Source organism: Priapulus caudatus, unplaced genomic scaffold, assembly GCF_000485595.1.
Source record: "Priapulus caudatus unplaced genomic scaffold, Priapulus_caudatus-5.0.1 Scaffold221, whole genome shotgun sequence".
Taxonomy (NCBI): domain Eukaryota; kingdom Metazoa; phylum Priapulida; class Priapulimorpha; order Priapulimorphida; family Priapulidae; genus Priapulus; species Priapulus caudatus.
This window is the reverse complement of record NW_014577282.1, coordinates 681,999-702,388: the sequence shown is the minus strand read 5'-3', so window position 1 is coordinate 702,388 and position 20,390 is coordinate 681,999. Positions and strand designations below refer to the sequence as shown.

Here is a 20,390-nt window from a genome sequence, read left to right as displayed (position 1 = left end):
ATTAATTCATTGCGCTGAACAGTGATAAGGGAGGAAGGTCGAGGCAGCGAGGGAAGAAGGTGGCTGGAGGAGGAGGAGGAAGGAGGAGGAGCGATGAAGAGAGGCAGGTTGAAGTAGGAGGAGACGAGAAGAAGCGTGTGGTGGCAGCGCAGGAGGGGGCTGAGAGGTGGTAATTGGAGGAGGAGGGGAGCAGGAATGGTGGAGGGAGTGACGAGGAGGAGAAGGCTGGTGAGAGAGAGGAGGAAGAGGAGGCAGAGAAGAGAGGAGGTGCGCAGAGGAGAGGGGGAACGTGGGGAAAAGGTGGATGAGGAAGGAGCGAGGGAGCAGAATGGTGGAGGGGCAGGCAGGATGAGGGGAAGGTGAAGAGGAGGAGGAGAGAGGAGGTGGGAGGCAGGAGGACGGCATGAGGATGTGAGGGAAGTGGACGAGGAAGAGGAGAGGGAGTAAGGAGGAGGAGGAGAGGAGGTGGATGAGGCGGAGGAGCGGGAGAAAACGAGGAGGGGAGGAGGAGGAGGGGGAGGTGGAGGGGGCAGGAGAAGGGAAACGTGCGGAGAAGGTGGCGGAGGAGAGAGGAGGAGGGGGAGACAAGTGGTGAGGAAAGAGTGAGCGGGGAGATGTGGCGAGGAGAGAGGGGGAGAAGGAGGAGGAGGGAGTGAGCGTGGAGGTGGAGGGGAGGCAGGAGAGGGATAACGTGGGACAGAGCGTAGGCGGAAGGAGAAGAGAGGGGGAAGGAGGAGAGGAGGAAGGGGGCGAAGGTGGAGGAGGAGGAGAGGGGAGAGAAGGCAGGAGAGTGAGAGAGGAGAGTGGTTCAAAAGGGGGAGGAGGCAGGAGAGAGTGATGAGAAGGAGGAGGCAGGAAGAGAGCGAGGTGGAGGAGGAGGGGGAGAACCGATGGCGGAAGAAGAAGCGGGGAATGGAGAAGGTTGAAGGAGGATGAGTGTAGAAGAGGGAGGAGGTAGCGGAAGGGCCAATGGTGAGAGAAGGACGGGGAGAAAGTGGTGGAAGGAGGCAGAAGAGGGTGGAAGAGTGGCACGGTAAGGGAGGCGGAGGGAGGAGGAGGAGGAGAGGCAGGTGAATGAGGCAGTGAGGGGTGAGAGGTGGTGTAGTAGAGCGAGGAGGGAGAAGGAGAGGAGAGGAAGCGAGGAGGAGGAGGAGGAGGAGAAGGAGACAGGGAGGTTAGAGGGAGGGAGGAGGAGGAAGAGAGGAGGTGGGAAGGAGGGAAGACTTGGTGGAGAAAGGTAGTGGAGGAGATGAGGGGAGATAGCGTGCGAGGAGGAGGCAGGAGGAGGGAGGAGCGAGAGAACGGCAGTGGAGGAGTAAGGAGGGCGCGCTACCTCGCTCCTCTCCTCCTTCCTACCATCACATTTCCCCTCCTTTCCTCCTCCTCCTCAACCACCACCTCCACCTCTCTACCTCTCTACCCCTCCTTCCCCTCCTACTCCTCCTCCACTACATTCTCCGTCGTCCTCTATCTCCTCCTACTATAATGTCCAAGGGTGGTAAATGTCCGGGAGCGTTAATTGTCCTCGATACTCTTGCTCGACCAGTGGAGAAGGAGCGAGGAGTAGCGAGGGCCGGAGTGGATGAGATAGGAGGAGGTAGTAGGCACCCTCCTCTACCTTCCGTCCTCACACACCTCCCTCTCCTCCCCACCTCATTTCTTCTCTCCGTCCACCGCTCTCCCCCTCCTCCCCTTCATTCTCTCCTCTACCTTTCTCCTTCCGTCCTCTAACTCCGTCCTGCTCCGTTCTCCTCCACCTTCTCCCCCTCCTCCTCCTTACCTCCTACTCCTCCTCTTCACCCTCCTCTTCCTCCCCTCTTCTCCGCCACCTCCCCACGTTCTCCCCCTCTTTCTCCTTCACCTCTCCTCCTCCTCCACTTCTCCTCCTCTCCTCTCCTCCTCCTCACCTCATCTACTTCCTCCTCCATCACCTTTCTTCCCTCTTCCACCTTGTCCGGGTGTAAATGTCGGGGCGGGGGGGGAGTGATTGTCCGGAGGTAAATGTCGGCGGGTAATGTCGGGGGTAATTGTCCGGGGGGTAATTGTCGGGGGTAAATGGTCGGCGGGTAATTGTCCGGGGGTAAGATTGTCCGGGGGGTAATTGTCCGGGTTGGTAAATGTCGGGGGAGTGATTGTCGGCGGGTAAATGTCGGGGCACGGTGTTTAATTGTCCGGGGTAATTGTCAGGCGCGGGTGATTTGTACGCGGGGGTGAATGAGCATTGGGAGGTAATTGTCCGGGGGGTAATTGTCCGGGAGTAATTGTCCGGGGGGTGATTGTCCGGGGTATTTGTCCTAGAACCTATAAATCGTAGCTTACTGACACAAAATACTCAACTGGGTAAATCAGCAAGTTTAGTGTGTTACCCATACAGCAGACAGCAATCATGATTAAATAGTACCCCTATTTTTAATATTTAGTTTTTAGCTCATCTGTCAAAGTCAGATGCAGCTTGTAGAATCGCATGAGCGTGCGTCCGTGCGTGCGTGCGTGCGTCCGTTAACAGTTGGGAATAAATCTTAACCGCTCGACGTACGGTCACGATATTCGGGACGTTGGTGGGGTGGGGGGGATCGTGAAAAAGATTCGGGATGATCAATTTGGGGGGCAAGGGTCAAAGGTCAAGATGTGTCAACGGAGGGGGAATATTTCCCCCTTAACTTAAGGTATAGGAGGAAATACGGAATTGCAGCACAAATCAGAACGGCTCAAACTATGGTGTACCTCTTAATATTTGGTGTATAGTGTGATGGGCAGGAAACCCATCACTAGTGCAAAATTGGAGGTCACAGGTCAAAGGGCAGTGGGGGAAAGGTCAGATATCAGACATTTTCTGAGGACATGGCCTAATGGACAGAGTGAAAAACTTTTTTGTTTCAGCGCTGACCTACCATTTTTATCCCTTTATTGAAAGGACCATGAAATGTGCTTTCCACGTGCGAAGAGTAAGTGTCTGATAACCGTTTGACCCTCAAGAGGAGGGTTAAACATGGATTTGTTGACTGTTAACAAAGGACTGAACTGTGTTTGACGGTACTTGTGTGATCGTGGAAGACTTCACAGTGAAATTCTGCATGCAAAACTTACTTGAACAACGTTTACGCGCCTTAAATCATATATGAACTTCATTCTCTATATGAGATACTCTAGATGATCGCAAACGTCTGTTTTTGATTAAGGCCAACTATAAATAGTTCTACCTCGCATAAGCCTGAATAGCCGAATGCGTAGAGCACGGGCGTCACGGCTGAAAGGTCGTTGGATCGAATCCCATCTGTTTTTTAATTATTTTCCTGTTTTCTGAATTTTTACAATCTTTTATTAATCTTTATCCATTTAACTATTTTTGCCCAATTAACGCAAATATATACATGATTTATTTACAACAATTTAATAACAACAAATAATTTTTACAACAATTAAATTATAAAAAAAAAAATAGGGTTAGGGTTAGGGTCACAATGCACCATAAAACGGGAGTTTCAGGCACGTGATTTGTATCAACTAATGGGATTTGGGAGGTATGCAGGCCCTAGTTGCGTGTCAGGTGGGTGGCTGATTGTATCACAGCATGGGCTAAACGAAGGTAGCAACTAGTTCGGATTATCTATTCCCTGCAGATAGTCAGTATGCACGCCATCTATCGGAACAGAGTGAGAAGAATGTCCCAGCAGGATAGGTCAAATGTATATTGCGCTCAAAAGTGCAGAAAGAATTACTTTCTTAATTCAGTTTAATCAATCTTGAGATAAGTTATTGCAGAAATGAATCGTCAAACCTACCAATGAAAATTTGACAGTTTTGTACTGTCCTTGGCATGGCTCTCTCCGTCGACGTTACAGTAGTGTGCAATGTCGGGATATGGTGGAGCATGCTGGCTTGTGGACGCTGCAGAGCCCGATTGTCAGTTGAAATGTTTTGATCCTCCCCGACATTGAAGAAATCTGTACGTTATACGTGCGTCTGCCGTACCTCTGCCCGCCATCTTCGTCGAAAGTTTGGATGCCGCGAGGCAGGAATGTACATTTCAATCGATGACGTAACTTATACAGTAGCGCGCTGCGTGGGTGTTATTTGTTTACAAACAATTTAGGCTGACTCTCTCCCTCTCTCTCTCTTCCTTTCTCTCGCTCTCTCTCTCTGCATTAAAAAAAATGTTTGCTGAAATGATGTGTACGCAACTGGGTATCTGCATATCTGCACCTAACAAAGGTGTCACTACGCACGACTGAAATGTTACGTTTATAACCGTAGCAACAGACCTTAGATGAGCCCAGTCGCTCTGCGGCACTTGTTTAAATTTTAATGAAACACGTATTGAAATTAGCCCGCACCAGGCCAAGATTGCATACACACAATTTACTAAGGGATAACTTGTCATTCGTTGAAGTGTGGCCATCCCACGTCTGATGGGGGGCCAGCTTATTCCAGGATAGTTTTGCCTGTGATAGCATATATACAGACTTCAAAGATGTAGTTACAGCTGTACAAGCTGTTAATTTACAGCTTTAGGCCTACAGAAGTATTGCGTTCCAGATGAAAATTAAGGTCCATGATTTCATATTCACAACATGAACCCTGTATGCATAATAATTTCTAATTCATGCGTAGCGGTTTGTTCCCCTGTGCAGTTCTTTAGCCAAAAACGATAACATCAGCTCACTTGTAAATACGCTCCTGGTTAGAATTTATCTTGTGAAACAATTACAAATTCTCAAGTGGGTTAAAAATATGTGCAAAGTTAGACATCTATTCGCAATTTGCAAATTTATTAACATTAAGGCTAACTTAACCCACTAATAAACCAAATTTTCGATTACCCCCTTAAATTGTCTACGTCACGAATCTCCTGCAAGTTATAGTTGTAACCTTACTTTTGTAATTTATTTTACATCAAAAGTTAGTACTAACGTTACTAAATATATCCTCAAACTCTCATCTGATAAGAATGTTATTACGTTTTGTGCTGTCTTATACGCAAAGTTTCTTTATTGCTATAACACGGTCCTGGAAGAGGTAGAAAACTAATACAAACGAGATACATGCACTGCAATGTACATGTTCGAAATATCCTGACTTATTGATTGTCTAGCATCACAAATACAAGCGCATATTCAAATTTTTCTAAGCTTATTAACGTTATATAATTGTTCAGTTGCGAATAAAATATTGATTCATATTGAAGTTCTCATTGATTAATGATTACACACTTGTGCTATTGGTATTACAGCTTATATCTGATCGAGGCTCGCGCTATGTAAATTTTAGGTAAGCATATCGCAATAAGACAAATCCTACACTGCATACACAAATATACGTGTGTAAGGTGGTGTAACATTACACACATGGTGTGACTAAGTGTGCTAGTCATGCTTTTTGTGTATATATCCTTGGTAATTATCCAATTTTATGAATTCAAATTTTTATTGTAAAAGTATGCAATGTATTGTATATGATGGATAATTGCCTAAATAAATATATAAAAAAAAAAAAACATGTAGCATGTGTTTTCTAGGCTGCGTAATATTTGTGTCGTTTAGTAGCTATTATTATTGTGAACTTACCTTACACCAAAAGAAAGTTTTTTTTAAACACCTAAAGAAATGCCTGGAGTGTACAATCAAGTCTTAAAAATGCCTCGTTTGGTGCTATCAAGAGAAAAACTTTTATCGTTAAACAACTAAAAATTTAAGTGCCCAGGTAGCCATTGCTGTGGTCTCCCGGCACTGTGCAGATTCCGACCAATCAAAGGTGACGAGTACTTCAACACCAACAGCAAGTCTATCAAAGCCATGCATGGTGTTTTCAGCAATAACTCTCGTAACTGTGGCATTAGTGCAAATAGTAACTACGTTTCAACGAACAAGGTCAGCACTGTACGATCAAGAGGCATAAACCTAAACAGCCTAAACTACATACAGAGAGAACCTAACCATACTCACAGGAAAAACGCGAGTATGCTCTGCTCCCACCGGTGTGCAACTGACAAGTCATACAGTAGGTCGCCTTCGAACCTGGTTCAAGTAACAATTGACAAGTCAGATCAGCGAAAATACTTCCCAACGTTTGCAGTGACTAACTGTCGGTCACTTATTAACAAGGTCGACGAAGTGGCTCTTTGACTATACAGGTACAGCATTGGAGTAGCTGCTTTTTCAGAAACTTGGCAATCACATGCGGTGCCAGATGAATAGTTGAAAATTCAATCATACTCACTGTTTACAAAATTCAGGAATCAATAGAGAGGAGGCGGTGTTGCTGTCTACGTACACGACACATTACAAGCTCGAAGTCTTAAGAAAATAAATGTGCCTGACGAATTGGAATGCATTTGGATTTTGTGTCGTCCTAAATTGCTGCCTCGCACTACATCATGCTTAATAGTGTGCTGTCTATATAGTCCCCCTGGTTCCATGCATCATGAAAATTTGAACAATCATCTAACTGAATCGAGTGACGCACTACTTATTGACTACCCAGATGCGGGAGTGATAATTACTGGAGATTTTAACCATTTTGATTTACAACCTCTGTGTAAAGCCCATCAATTGAAGGCAGTCGTGACAGTTCCTACACGTGGTAATGCTATCCTTGACAATATCATTACCAACATCCACTCTACATATTTGGAACCGTTTACCTTAGCACCTCTTGGGCTCAGCGATCATCTACGCATTATGTGGCAGCCTATTGAAAGACATCTTTTGAAGCAATCTAAACGGAAATCGACTCGTATCGTTAGACCTCTTCTTGATTCTCGGCTGAGAACTTTTGGCCGTTGGATAACCACATGTGATTGGAATGATGTCTTATCCGCTACTGATGTCACCTTGAAACTGGACGTTTTTAGTGAACAGCTGGCTAAACAAATTGATCTGAAATTTCAGACCAAGATCATCCACGAGGATGTCACGTCAAAAAAATGGTTCTCTGCCAAAATAAAGGAACTTATCAATGAAAGAGAACGTGCCTTACGTAACAAGAGTAACTCGAGGCGTTTCTATCGTAACAAGGTACACCAAGAAATCATCAAAGATAAACTGTATTATTATAAAAAGAAAATTCAGCACCTAAAGAAATATAATCCGCGTAAGTGGCATACAGAAATCCGAGACATGGCGAACATGAGCAAATCAACAGTAACTATCGAAGTTCCTGGAATCGATCCAAGTGACACATCATCAATAGCTGAAAAGATCAACGATTCCTTATTTGCTGTTACGCGACTTCTTCCTCCTCTCGACTACAATAGTCTTCGAAGTTTCTTTCCGGCACTCCCACCACTAACAGTGCAGGAGTGGCAAGTCTACCGTCATTTACTGAAGATAGACATTAATAATTCTGGAGGACCTGACAACCTTCCGCCACGTCTAATTAGAGAATTCACTGCTGAGTTAGCGACACCCCTGGCTGATGTAATCAACGCATCTTTTCTGCAGGGCTGTGTACCTCAAGCTTTGAAACAGGCGATCGTATGCCCTATACCAAAAGTGTGCCCTCTTTCCATTGATGAGATAAGGCAAATCTTTCTAACCTGCACTTTCGCTAAAATAGCAGAGAACTTTGTCTACACGTGGATCATGCACGAAATCCAACCCAAAATTGATTTACGCCAGTTTTGGCTCCATACCCAAGTCTTCAACAGTTCATTACCTCATCAGCATATTGGACTATCTGTACAGAGGAGCAGAAAAACGCAACAATATAAGCTCTAGTCGTGACTGACTTCAGCAAAGCATTTGACTTGATATGTCACACATCACTGCTATAAAAAACTCCATAAATTAGGAGTCACACCCGTCACTACTACCGTGGATAAGCGATTTCCTCTCTATGAGGCAACAATGCGTCGGGTACAAAGGGTCTACCTCCACGTACAAGGGGTTCACATGTGGTGTTCCCCAGGGCACAAGGCTTGGCCTGCTACTGTTTTTGGTCATGATCAACGATGCTGCTGAAGGACTATTAGTTCAGAAATAGAAATACGTCGACGATATGACACTACTGGAGACAAGGTCGATCCATGCTCTGTCATATCTAAACAACGTACTCGCATCTATCCAGTGCTATGCCTTTTCAAATAAAACGAAACTTAACCCCTGCAAAATGTAAAGTTATGCAGGTGTACTTTGGTAGAAATAGACTTCAAGATGCTGAACTTTTTTAGAACACTTTCAATTGGAAAATTTGACAACTTTGAAGATCCTGGGTGTATGGTTCCAGCACGATCTAAAATGGGCCATACACGTTCAAGATTTGGTGGCTAGAGCCAATAAAATAATGTTCGTGCTTCGTATACTAAAAAAACTAGGCTTAGCTGTGAAGATCTCGTACAAATTTACTGTGGTTACGTCAGACCGATTCTGGAATATACTGCACCCGCCTGGCACCCGGGTCTTACCAAAGAGGTCTCACGTCTAACTGAATATGTTCAAGTAAGGGCACTGAAAATAATAATAGGTTATAATAATTGGAATAGGTGCGCCATGTACGATGAGGTACTATCTCAGCTTCAGATCCAAAGACTTGCATTTCGTCGCGAGCAGCTTTGTGAAAATGTTGCTTATCCGCTCAAAAGTTGTAAACGATTACAGGATATTTGCCCTCCTTCAGTAATAAATGTGTCTAACTGCATAACACGGAATTCTAGTAAACTCCGGCTTGCAAAAGTCCCTCGTACCAGCCGGGACTTCAATAGCCCTGTTCCGTACATGTGCAGGATGATTAACAAATTGTAAACAGGCACTGAATTTTTTACAATAGCATGGATAATTACTCTTGCTTGCGCCCGTTTATAAACATTTTGGTTTCTTTGAATTAACTCTCTGGGCAACTTTCGGTTATGTGATATGTTTGATTCTATCATTGTGTCGCATTTTAATTGTAACTATTGTTTGACCAAGGATCACGTTATTTAAAATTTAGTATATATTCTAAAGATGGGTTTTAGTTTTTACGAACCAACATTTTAAGTGATATCTATGTCTTACCATGAGACATATATTATTGTAAATATCATCAATTTTAGTTTTATACTGCCTGATGATATATTGTTTGCAAAATTTATTTTTAATTGTAACGTTGTTAACACTAGTTTTGCAATGAACCTATTATCTATCTATCTATCTATCTATCTATCTATCTATCTATCTATACACAAATATTCTAACAAGCCTACGAAGTCTACAAAGTCTACAAAGCCACGATGTTAAACACTTCTACGTATAACTATAAAACGGTATAAAGCAGACTCACTCTATGGGGGGACCTAGTTCTTCTTAATTATTGTCTAGAAGAAGTGCTCCAGAGTGCAAACATCAAACACTGTTCTCTCCTTGTAAACTGAAATCCGTTCCTAAAACAATGTGCACCATCTAGTCATTCTAGTGGCAGCTAATGAAAGTTAAATCTTTTATGATCTATTGTCATCGTCTATGGTCTAACATTACATTCCCCGTCTGATTTTAGATAAAATCACTACCTGCGGTCCCGATTCGCATGAAATAACCCTTTTACTTGGAAATCAACAACACTAACTGGCTAACCGGACGCGTATACGACACGGCTCTATTATCTTTATTGACGCCCACTGACGCTATCCGAACGAGTCCGTCTGCACTTGGGAATGTGTCTTCCACAACTCCAAATGGCCAATGATTCCTGTGCAGTTCTTAGTCCCTCACCAAGACCACATCGCTGGCTGATCGATTGCAACGTTGCTCTTGCCACTTTTTCCGTGACTGTAGAGTGGCTGCTCCACTGCTTCTAAAATTGTTCTGCAAGAACTTGCACGTGACGCCAATGATTTGTACATGTCCTTAGTGTCAAGGTGCTCGAACGGTTCAATGTCCGAATTCACTTTCTGCGTGATGATCAGAGACAGTGACAAAACTGTCGGAGAGTCTGGATCACTGGATACAGCAACAATTGGCCTTGCGTTGGCTATAGCACACACTTCAGCCATAAGGGTACACAACACCTCATGGGTAAGGCCATGTCCAATGGGGAAGTGTCCAAGATGCTTCGAGCTAGACCAATCATACGTTCCCACGAACCACTCAAGTGGGATGCATGGGGTTTGTTGAACGTCCACACTATTCCTTTCCGAGAAAGGAATGCACCAACACCACCTGTTTCAATGTTTATCACATTGATTCCTAGGTCGTCTGTTGCGCCGACAAAAGTGGTCTCGCGGTCCGATCTATACTCTGTCACAGGGCCTCTTAGGGCTATGAACCTTCGAAGAGCGTTTATTAACGATGATGAACTTAGATCCTCAACAACCTTTATGTGGATGCCGCATGTAACCAGACAAGCAAACATGATTACCCAGCGTTTGGAAGCGGCCTGCCCTCCTCTGGTGCGTCTGGTTACTACAGACCAAGGTCCAAATGTATCCACCCCAACATAGGTAAATGGCGGACTAGGTGTCAGTCGATCCGACGACAAATCAGCCATCTTCTGCTGTCCCATCTTCCCTCGTAGTTTCCTGCACTTCCACACTTTTGAAGAAGTGAGTTGACTAACCGTTTTCCTCTGGTTATCCAGTAGCCAGCAAAGCATATTGCTCCTTCCGTCAAATGACGGCCTTGGTGATGAACTGCCTCATGGTAGTGCCTGACTAATAAGGTCGCAACGTAATGCTTGCCTGGAACACTTGCGTCACTGGCGTCTTCTCCCCAGCGGTTAACATCGCAATTTTGAGTCGACCGCCTACCCTCAATAATCATTCTCTGCCTATAACAGGAGAACGTGTCGACAAGCTACTGTCCTTTGGTAGCTGCCTGTTGTTCTGCAAACAACTTATCTACTTTGTGTACATTTCCTGTTGGAACTCCGTTAACACTAGCAGTTGTGCGCCATTACTGAAGTCTACCTTGCTTCGGTAATCTCCAGTGCCAGAGTTGTGATACGATGCTGCTGTCTGTGTTAGTCGCGAGATCGCCACCGTCAATCCTGACCATAAAGAAAACCTTGCGAAGCGACTAGTGCCAATCCTCTTGGTTACACAAGTCTTTAGGATATTTATCTACGGACGAATTTCTTGGTCCTGTTCTGGTTCTACCAGCTCAAACGGTTCTCTGCCAGCATCATCATGAGAGTCGAGAAATGATGATGGTCGCTTCAACCATGTTAGATCCAGAAGATCTAGATTGTAAATCATAATGACCTCAAATACTACTGGTGTATGTTTCTTGTACTAATCCGGTTCCCCCTGGTGGACATTGGTATACTAATAAAAATACCCACAATCTTTTACCCAATATGGTTGACATCTGAGAGTGAATTGTCATTTTTCTCCTGTGTTTTGCTATTTATTCCTTCGTCATGAGTGACCCTCATACAGGTTATGGGCCCAGTATCACGACCGGTGGTCGATATGCGCGCCTAGTGTTCGACGGGGATGAAAGGAAATTTGAACAATGGCTGGTAAAGTTCTTAGGCTACATGAGGCTGAGCAAGTTGAAGGATGTCATATCACCTGCGAACCCCTCCGCTGCCACGCCGACAAGTGAGGACTTTGCGGAGAAGAATGAAGAGGCATACGCCGAGCTAATCCAGTTCCTGGATGACAAGAGCCTGTCGTTGGTGATGCGAGATGCAGTTGATGACGGTAGGAAGGCATTGAGAATTCTGAAAGAACATTATGCCGGTAAAGGCAAGCCCAGGATCATATCGCTCTACACAGAGTTGACGACGCTCACAAAACGTGCCAGTGAAACAATCACCGATTATGTCCGTGCAGAGACAGCAGTCGCAGCTCTGCGTGACGCAGGAGAGACAGTAAACGATAGTTTATTAGTTGCAATGGCGGCTGAAAGGACTCCCGGATGAATATAAAATCCTTTGTGGTGGTTGTGACTCAGAGTGATAAGGAACCCAACTTTACAGACTTTAAAGTATCCCTTCGCAGTTTCGATGACACAGAGCGGCACAGAGCGAGTTCTAATGAAGGGAGTCGGTTATGAAGTGAGAGCATCCGGGAACGCAAATCAAAACCAAAGAAGAGATCCAAGATGTTACAAACTAAATGCGAACGAATGTTCATCATCATATGCCGAATCAACCGCTTGCTTGGCTTGATCCTTTGGATTCCTCTTTCGGCACGAACTGTCATTGTGCGTACTGCTCTTACACGTATGACACCAAAGCCTGGCTTTCGGCTTACATTGTCGCGCAAAATGGCCTATCTCCCCGCAAGCAAGTGATAGTTCCGCGAGTTCAGTTCGATCAGGGAACCTGCTTGTGGATTGTGGTGCAACCGCACACATTGTGACGGACAAATCAAAATTCGTGAGTTTCGATAAGTCATTTCGACCGGAGAAGCATTATATCGAGCTCGCCGACGGTACGCGCAGCAACAATGTCGCTCAGGCGAGAGGCATAGCGACAGTGAAGGTCAAGGACAACCAAGGAAACCTGGTAGATGCGGTGTTGAAAAGCGCGTTGCTGATCCCTTCGTACCCACAGGACATTTTCTCCGTGCAAGCGTCAACGGAAGCGGGAGCAAGCGTCGTGTTCACACCAGATGGTGCTGTGCTAAGACACAAAGGGGGCGTACAATTTGACTTAGAGTGTCATGAAAGACTGTATTACCTGAATACATTTAATGTGTGTGAGAGTGACAAAGTGAATGTGGCCAAGCATGACATTCAGGGGTGGCACAAAATTTTAGGTCACTGCAACAATGATGATATCTCAAAACTCGAGAACGTGGTAGATGGTATGAGGATCACAGGGTCGGGAACAAAGTCAAATGATTGTGCGACTTGTGTTGAGGGAAAAATGACCAAAGAGAGGTCGAGAGAGCCACGTGTTCGTTCGACAGTTCCATTACAGTTGGTGCATACAGATTTGGCTGGCCCGATTGATCCGATTTCGAAAAATGGCTTCAAGTACGCAATAGCGTTTACCGACGATTATTCCGGTGCAGTATTTGTATACTTTATGAAAAGTAAAGGTTACACGGTCAAGGCCACTGAGCAATTTCTGGCCGATTCTGCTCCAAGGGGGCAAGTGAAATCACTCAGAACAATGGTACTGAATTCACGTCGAATGAGTTCAAGCAGCTCTTGCGACGGAACAAGATCAAGCGTGAGACCAGTGCACCGTATTCCCCACACCAAAATGGAACCGCCGAGCGACATTGGCGAACCCTGTTCGAGATGGGTAGATGTGTGTTAACCGAGGCCAAGTTGGGCCGAGAATTCTGGCCCTATGCTGTGATGGCAGCAGCACACATTAGAAACAGATGCTACAATCAACGAATCGAGCAAACTCCGTATTTTGCGATGACAGGTCGCAAGCCTAACCTATCCAAAATGCATGTATTCGGTGTAGAGTGCTATGTCTACAGACAGGTTGCGAAGAAACTAGATAGCAGGGGTGTGAAAGGTATATTCGTCGGATATGACAAGGGTAGCCCTGCGTACCTGGTTTACATGCCTAGCACTGGGAAGGTTATGAAGCACCGAATAGTTCATTTCCCAAAGGGAGAATGTGCATCCAAAACTTTTGGGGGAGAATGTACACAAATTGATTCGGATGAGTCAGATTTCGATGTATGTCCAAGGGCTGTCCGTGAGGTAGTACCAGGCGAAGCTGCCACGGATAACGATTCGGGGGAAACCCCCAGGTATCCGACGAGAAATAGAAAACTTCCAGGTCACTTGAAAGATTTTGACCTAGGTGATGGTAATGAAGATGACCAGATGAATGCCACCATTGATTATTGTTACAATATGTGTTATTTCCCTCAGAATTACGAGGAAGCGATAAATTCAAATGAATCTGCACGATGGAAGGAGGCAATGAATAAAGAAATGAAATCACTGAAAGAAAATGATACCTTCTCTTTAACTACCCTTCCTGAAGGCAGAAAGTCGGTTGGTGGACGCTGGGTCTATACTGTGAAAGAAGGTGCTGATAACTCTCAAACATACAAAGCATATTGATGTCAGGTACCATTTTATCAGATGTGAGGTGAACAGAGGAAAGGTGTTGCTTGAGTATTGTACAACTCACGAGATGGTAGCTGATTTGATGACAAAGCCTGCGACGAGATTCAAGCTTGAAAAATTCAGGCATTACATTTTCGGGATTTAAGCTTGAAACGTTATGTTATTTTTATTTATTTTGTTTTGCAGGCGACAGCAATATTGATCTTACCTTTGGGGATCGAATGTGTATATTGGATCTGAATTTGAGATCATGGGGGTGTGTTAGATCCAGAAGATCTAGATTGTAAATCATAATGACCTCAAATACTACTGGTGTATGTTTCTTGTACTAATCAGGTTCCCCCTGGTGGACATTGGTATACTAATAAAAATACCCACAATCCTTTACCCAATATGGTTGACATCTGAGAGTGAATTGTCATTTTTCTCCTGTGTTTTGCTATTTATTCCTCCGTCATGAGTGACCCTCATACAAACCACAAACTATTTTGCAGAGTGCATGCATTCACCGGCCTTGTGGCATAATCCTCATGATTTAAGTCCGTCGGTACATAGATCCATTGAGCCTTTGATGACGAGTTCAGTATTCTGTCTACCCGGTTGCTGACATAGACATAGAACCTGCGTGTTGCATTGTTTAGGTACCCAAGAACTACCTAGCTATCAGTGTAGACGGATGTCGTGTCCAATGACACTGACAGACTTTTAGTGATAAAGTCTGCTAATTCAGTAGCAAGGACCGCCGCACACAGCTCAAGTCTAGGTATCGTTTGTCAGTGAGTGGGTGCAAGCTTGGACTTGCCCAATACTAAAACCTAGCTGAGAGCATCCATTTAAGTCACAGACTTTGAGGTAGGCTACAGCGCTTACTGCTTCTTTTGACGCGTCACAAAACACGTGCAACTCTCAGCGTACACTGTCAACTATATAGAGAGATGTCTGTGTATGCCCTAGGTATTTTCAACTTCTCGTGGTCCTTTAATGACATTCTCGAATTCTCCCAGTCCCCTTTCAGACTGCCTGGCAAAGGCTCGTCCCAATCGAGGCTACCATCGTGAACAGCATTCCTGAGTAACAGTTTGCCACCCAATATGACGGGGGCTACGAATCCGATGGGGTCGAACACATGGTAACACGATGGGTTAACCATAGATAGAATGCCTCTTTTAGTGTAGGGTTTCTCATAGTCACACACCTGGTAGGCAAATGTGTCCCCGCCTACTTGCCAGCACAAGCCTAGACTTCTCTGAACATTGGCACTGTCGGTACCAAAAACCATCTCACTAAGATCCTTAGCCAATTCTGCTTGAGGAAAATTAGCCAAGACATCGGAGGAAATATTGTGCAGGTGCAACTTTCCTCCCTGCTTTAATCTTTCTTGCGTTTGTTTCATCAAGTTTACGGCCAAGTCCTCATCCGGTAACGAGACAAGGCTATCATCAACATAGGAATTGTTGTGCACAGAGTCACTCACTTAGTCGCAGTGCACTTTGCCCTCCACGTGATTACATGCGGACTGCCGCAATCCCAGTGTAGCAATGGCATGTGATGGTGCATTACCAAATACGTGCACACGTATGCGGTACTCGACAAGCTGCTTGGATGGATCATTGTCTTCAAACCATAGAAAACGCAAGTAGTTCCGGTGTTCTGGGTCTACTTGGAAGTTGAAGAACATCTGTTCTTCTACAGTGCAGAAGAACACCGACAAGGTTGTTCGTCAGATCAGGGCCTGTAAGAAGGACGTCATTCTGAGACATTCCATGGTCCTTAGCCGAGGAGTCTAATACTATCCTGATCTTATCCGGCTTCTTTTTGGTGGTACACACCAAATATTGGCAAGTACCAGCACTCTTCTCCTTCCTTCATAGGTGGGGCTAGTTCAGCGTGTCTGTTAGAGAAGACACTTCATGAAGTCACGACAATGTTGTTGCTTTGCAGGATCCTTATTCAACCCTCTGACCAGGTTCTCCATTAGCTGCTTTACTTGTCCATAATTGTTCGACAATCTAGGACGGTTCTTAAAGTGTCTACGTCACGAATCTCCTGAAATTTATAGTTGAAACCTTATATTTGTAATTTTTTTACATCAAAAGTTAGTACTAACGTTACTAAATATATCCTCAAACTCTCACCTGATAAAAATGTTTTTACGTTGCAAAAACCTTGACGATTTGAATTAGTGTTGTCTAACACTATTTACATAGTACTGGCGTCTCTCTGTTGCTGTACTGGTTGCTGTGGTCGATGTCATCGTGATTTGTGTATGGTGCACAAAGTGGTGTCCAAACAGTTTCTGTTTTGATTTGTGTTAGCTATATAGAATATACAATATAGGAAAAATAAATAATATATGCTCATGTGTATTATGTTTGAAAAATTATTATTAAAACTGCGAAATGTTATTTGTGTTTTTTTAAATTTCTGCCAACAAAAATGTTTGTGACATCCCCTTCACGATAGCTCAGAGGCTGGATCAACTAAACGATAAACTATGGTGGGCAGAGCAGTGCATCGGAAAGAAAACGAAGGAGAAAAAAGTAGAAAGACGATTATATGAGAAACTCCTGCTTAAGTTAACAAGAAATTTCCATGGCTGCCACAATAATTTTGCCAATGCCTCGTTTACCGCAGATGTTCGCTATATCAGCTAGCTGCGTCTGGGCGCCACGCAAGAGTTTTGAATTAATGGCGGTTGTTGTTGTGTTGAACGTTTGGTTACATGGAATGCACCGGCAAATTAGGGAGTATAAAGAAGGTATATAAGCATGAAAAGTAAACAGAAACGCTAATTGTATTGTCATACATTTTATTTTGTACAAATAACACACAAATATACTACTTGCTGGTGCTCGAAATTCGTGACGTAGCCAGTTTAAGGATAGGAAGTGGAGCACTCCAGTGTCCATCTGGTGACTTGCTAAATTCAGCCTCCATCATTCCGAATAACTCCTTGTCCTCTTGCGACATCCCGAGTATATCATCATCTCTAGTTCTCTGAAAAACCTCGCCATCTATGCCCACCCCTGATCTGTCTTGTATCTTGAAACCATTAGTACATGGCTTCAGAAGAGAACGTGCGTTTTGTTCGCTGTTACCACCTCCGGCTGGTGGGCGGCGCTGAGACAAGCCTTGCCAACTATGACCCAGCCTAATTTGAACTTCTGCGCATAAGGCTCGGTTCCTGATCTTAGTCTTTGGTCTAGCACAGGATGTGCCTGAATCAAATCTCTGCCTATCAGAAAGAGTATCTCTGTAACGTAGAGATTTACGTTACCACGTTAACTGCGTAGTTGCAGATTCTAATGTTGTATGCATAGCCAAAAGACATAGACAAAGAGAGACCATTTAGTTACCATGACTCGTTGTTTAATGTAGATTTGAACTTACAATGTTACAGGCTGTGGTCGCGTTTGCCTCTGGTTGCCGAGAGAGAATCCCAGATTCTGCTCGGGTCCCGGCTTTTATAGCCGAAGGCGCGCCCGCGGCGCATGCTCACGCACGCGCCGCACCGCCAATCAGGGCGTCTCACGCAGCTGCGTACGCGGGGCCTCGCCACTATTGCCCCTGGATGGTGGCGGCAGCTAACGGCAAAGACTCGCTATTCTGTACCACCACCCTCCAGGAGGTGGCAACCCCTAACGGCGCGGAAGCGCTGCGACACTCGATGTGGTTCCTCGACGTTGGCGATGATTGCTTTTCACGCCTCATTTGCTGCATCTGACCCTCTTGGACTAAATTAACCTAAATTACACGGTTGGCCGCTCCCAGAACGTCACTTCGCTAATACTAGTCTGTCAATACTGTTCTAAAACGTCTGTCAATACTATTTCGCAGTCACCGCACGTCCGCACCGGCTAATTAGAGTCTTCCGCCGGGGGAACCCCTTTGATCAGTCGGCGTGCGCGTTCGACTATCGGCACTCCGCAGTCCGAGCACACTCGCAGCAACTGATTGGTTCTCCCGGCAGTTAATCCTCCAGCCGGCCGGCGCGGGATGCGCAGCCTGCTTGCACGCGGCTATTGATTGCCTCTGGTTGCTAGGGGCAACTCTGTTCAATCAATACCTCGGCATCTATCGCCGCTTGATGGCAATACCTCGGCCGTCACCAGGTGATATGTCAGGGACGCGGGGCGTTTGCCTCGCGTCGCGGAGGGGGAGAGTAACTCTCGCCCTTGTAACGCCCTTGTAGCGAGCATCGTTAGACTTCTCCCCCCACTAAACCGATGTACACCCTGTGGACATCGAAATGCCAGCCTCCCGGCTGGCCTTACGTTCATGGTAATTTTATAGCCGAATTTGTCTGCATACTCCTTCCGATAGTGTCAGAGCTAGCATCAATACAATAATTACATTATACAATCCGAGATATTTGATACAATCCCAATACAATAATAAATTACTGTCTACTGGTGTGGTAGTCGACCACACCGTACAGAGCTACTTGTTATAAATATGTCCTGAAGGGACCTAATGGGCTTACTACTACAGCTAATATCTACAAATTACACGCGATCGCGGAGGCATAAATTTTCTAGAGGCATAAGGCACTAAACTCTACACGCGATCAGACGACATCTAATAAATTCTAGCTAACACTGCCATTAATAGACATTTATAATGTTCATGACGCTGATGCTTCAGCGGTCGCCTTCCTCCTCATGTCTGTTGGGGGGGCGTCTGCGACATAGCGGCCATTATGGCCGCTGCGGCCAGCGTTTGCGCCATTTGATGTATATGTTCCGGGTTACGTGGTGTGCGCTGGGTCGTCCTCCTCGCCGACTTGGAATTCGTACATCGTTGGGTCGGCGTTGGTGCCCGAACCGACAAAGGAGCCGACGTACTCCCTTTGTGGGAATGGCGATGGCCGATGAACGAGTCTGGCTCCACGTACGGCTGGCGCGGCATTGCCGTGCCGATGAACTGGGCGTGCGGCGGGGCGGTGAGCGCACTTTCGGCGCAGGCACAAACGGCGCTGGCATAGGCCGCTCTGTCATAGACGGCGCCAACGGCACAGGCGGCGCAGGTGCAGGCGGCCCCAGTGCAGGCGTAGGCACGGGCGGCCTCAGCGCAGGCGGCGCAGGCGCGGGCGGCCTCAGCGCCGGCAGTGCAGGTGCAGGCGGCGCCGGCGCAGAGGGTGCAGGCACAGACGGTGCTGGCGTGCATCCACAGAGACGACCGCGCTGGTGGTTGCCGTTCATCGGGTTGTCGCCCGCCTTGCTTGTTGTTGGAGGGTTCCTGACAATGTTCAAGTGGCAATCATAACACGTGGCACAGTGTCATAGCCGGGACAGTATATAAAATGACTGCCCGGTTAGTGATATAGTGGCGCTGGACAAATTATAGAACGCGGTCGCATATTAGCTGCGGAATAAGCGGAGTTACAAATAGGCCGCTTTAAACGGCGTCTGACAAATATATGCATTTAAATGAAGCGCGTGTTACTTATAGTGCGCTTTACGAACATGCTAATACGATTATCTTTACTAATGAACAAGACTAGTGCTAGCGGTGCACTCGCTGCACGTCGTCGGGGCTGTAAAACTATCCTTAAGCCGGTATTGATTAAATAATGGGCCACTCATAAAGTGCTAGGGTGTATAATAGAATGGCGATGCATATCGCTAATCGAATGACTCTAGCTTAACATCCGAGAGGAAGCTAGATGACGCGAGGTGGTGCGATTCGGCAGGGGGCTGGTGTGGGCATAGAACGGCGCGCTGGGCGGGGCCGTAGAGAGATATGCCAGTGCAGTATTGGAGTGAGTATGGAATCCTTAGGGGTTGGGGAGTTGGGGGTCGTGTCGGAAAGTATTTGTGTGATATTTGCATTAGGAGGGGATCGTACCATTACAGAGGTGGGTGGTGGGGTATTGGCAAGAAGGGTCGGGCCTGGGAGGCCATGGTCGTTGGACTGGAAGGTGGGTGTTATAGGGTCGAAGGAACCCATTCGCAGTTGGGGCTCAAGAATTGTTAGTGGCATGCCGGAAAATAGCGAACGAGGTCTGGTCGTAGTGGGGGTGGGTGGGTAACTTTCTATTCGTGTACGTCGGAGAGGAGGTGGGGAAAGATCGGCTGTACTGGGTTGGGGCTGGTGCTCAGGGCGGTGAGGGTGGCGGCAGCGACAACAGTAGTAATATGTTGCGATGACTATAACGGTGAGCAACAGGGATGTGAGAGCGATATACATTACGGAATGATGTGTGGCAGCCGCAATATCTAAGCTGCCTACCTCGGTATATGCCGTTGATGGCAGGCGTTTACTGTGCTTGACAGCAGTAACTAAATCGGCGTATGCGACATCAAGGTCAGTATGTGCATATGAGCTAGGAGGTACTACTTCTGGTGGGATTAGGTCTTCCGAGTTAGCGGTGGACAGACGTTTGGCATCATACATGTCCGACCATATCGTAGGGACCGTATGGTAAAA

General features: G+C 46.0%; 1 protein-coding gene across 1 annotated transcript in view; it reads left to right on the top strand.

The window, feature by feature from the left end:
* The window catches only part of LOC106807541 (ubiquitin carboxyl-terminal hydrolase CYLD-like), a 194,181-nt gene that overhangs the window by 39,065 nt on the left and 134,726 nt on the right, over positions 1 to 20,390 (top strand).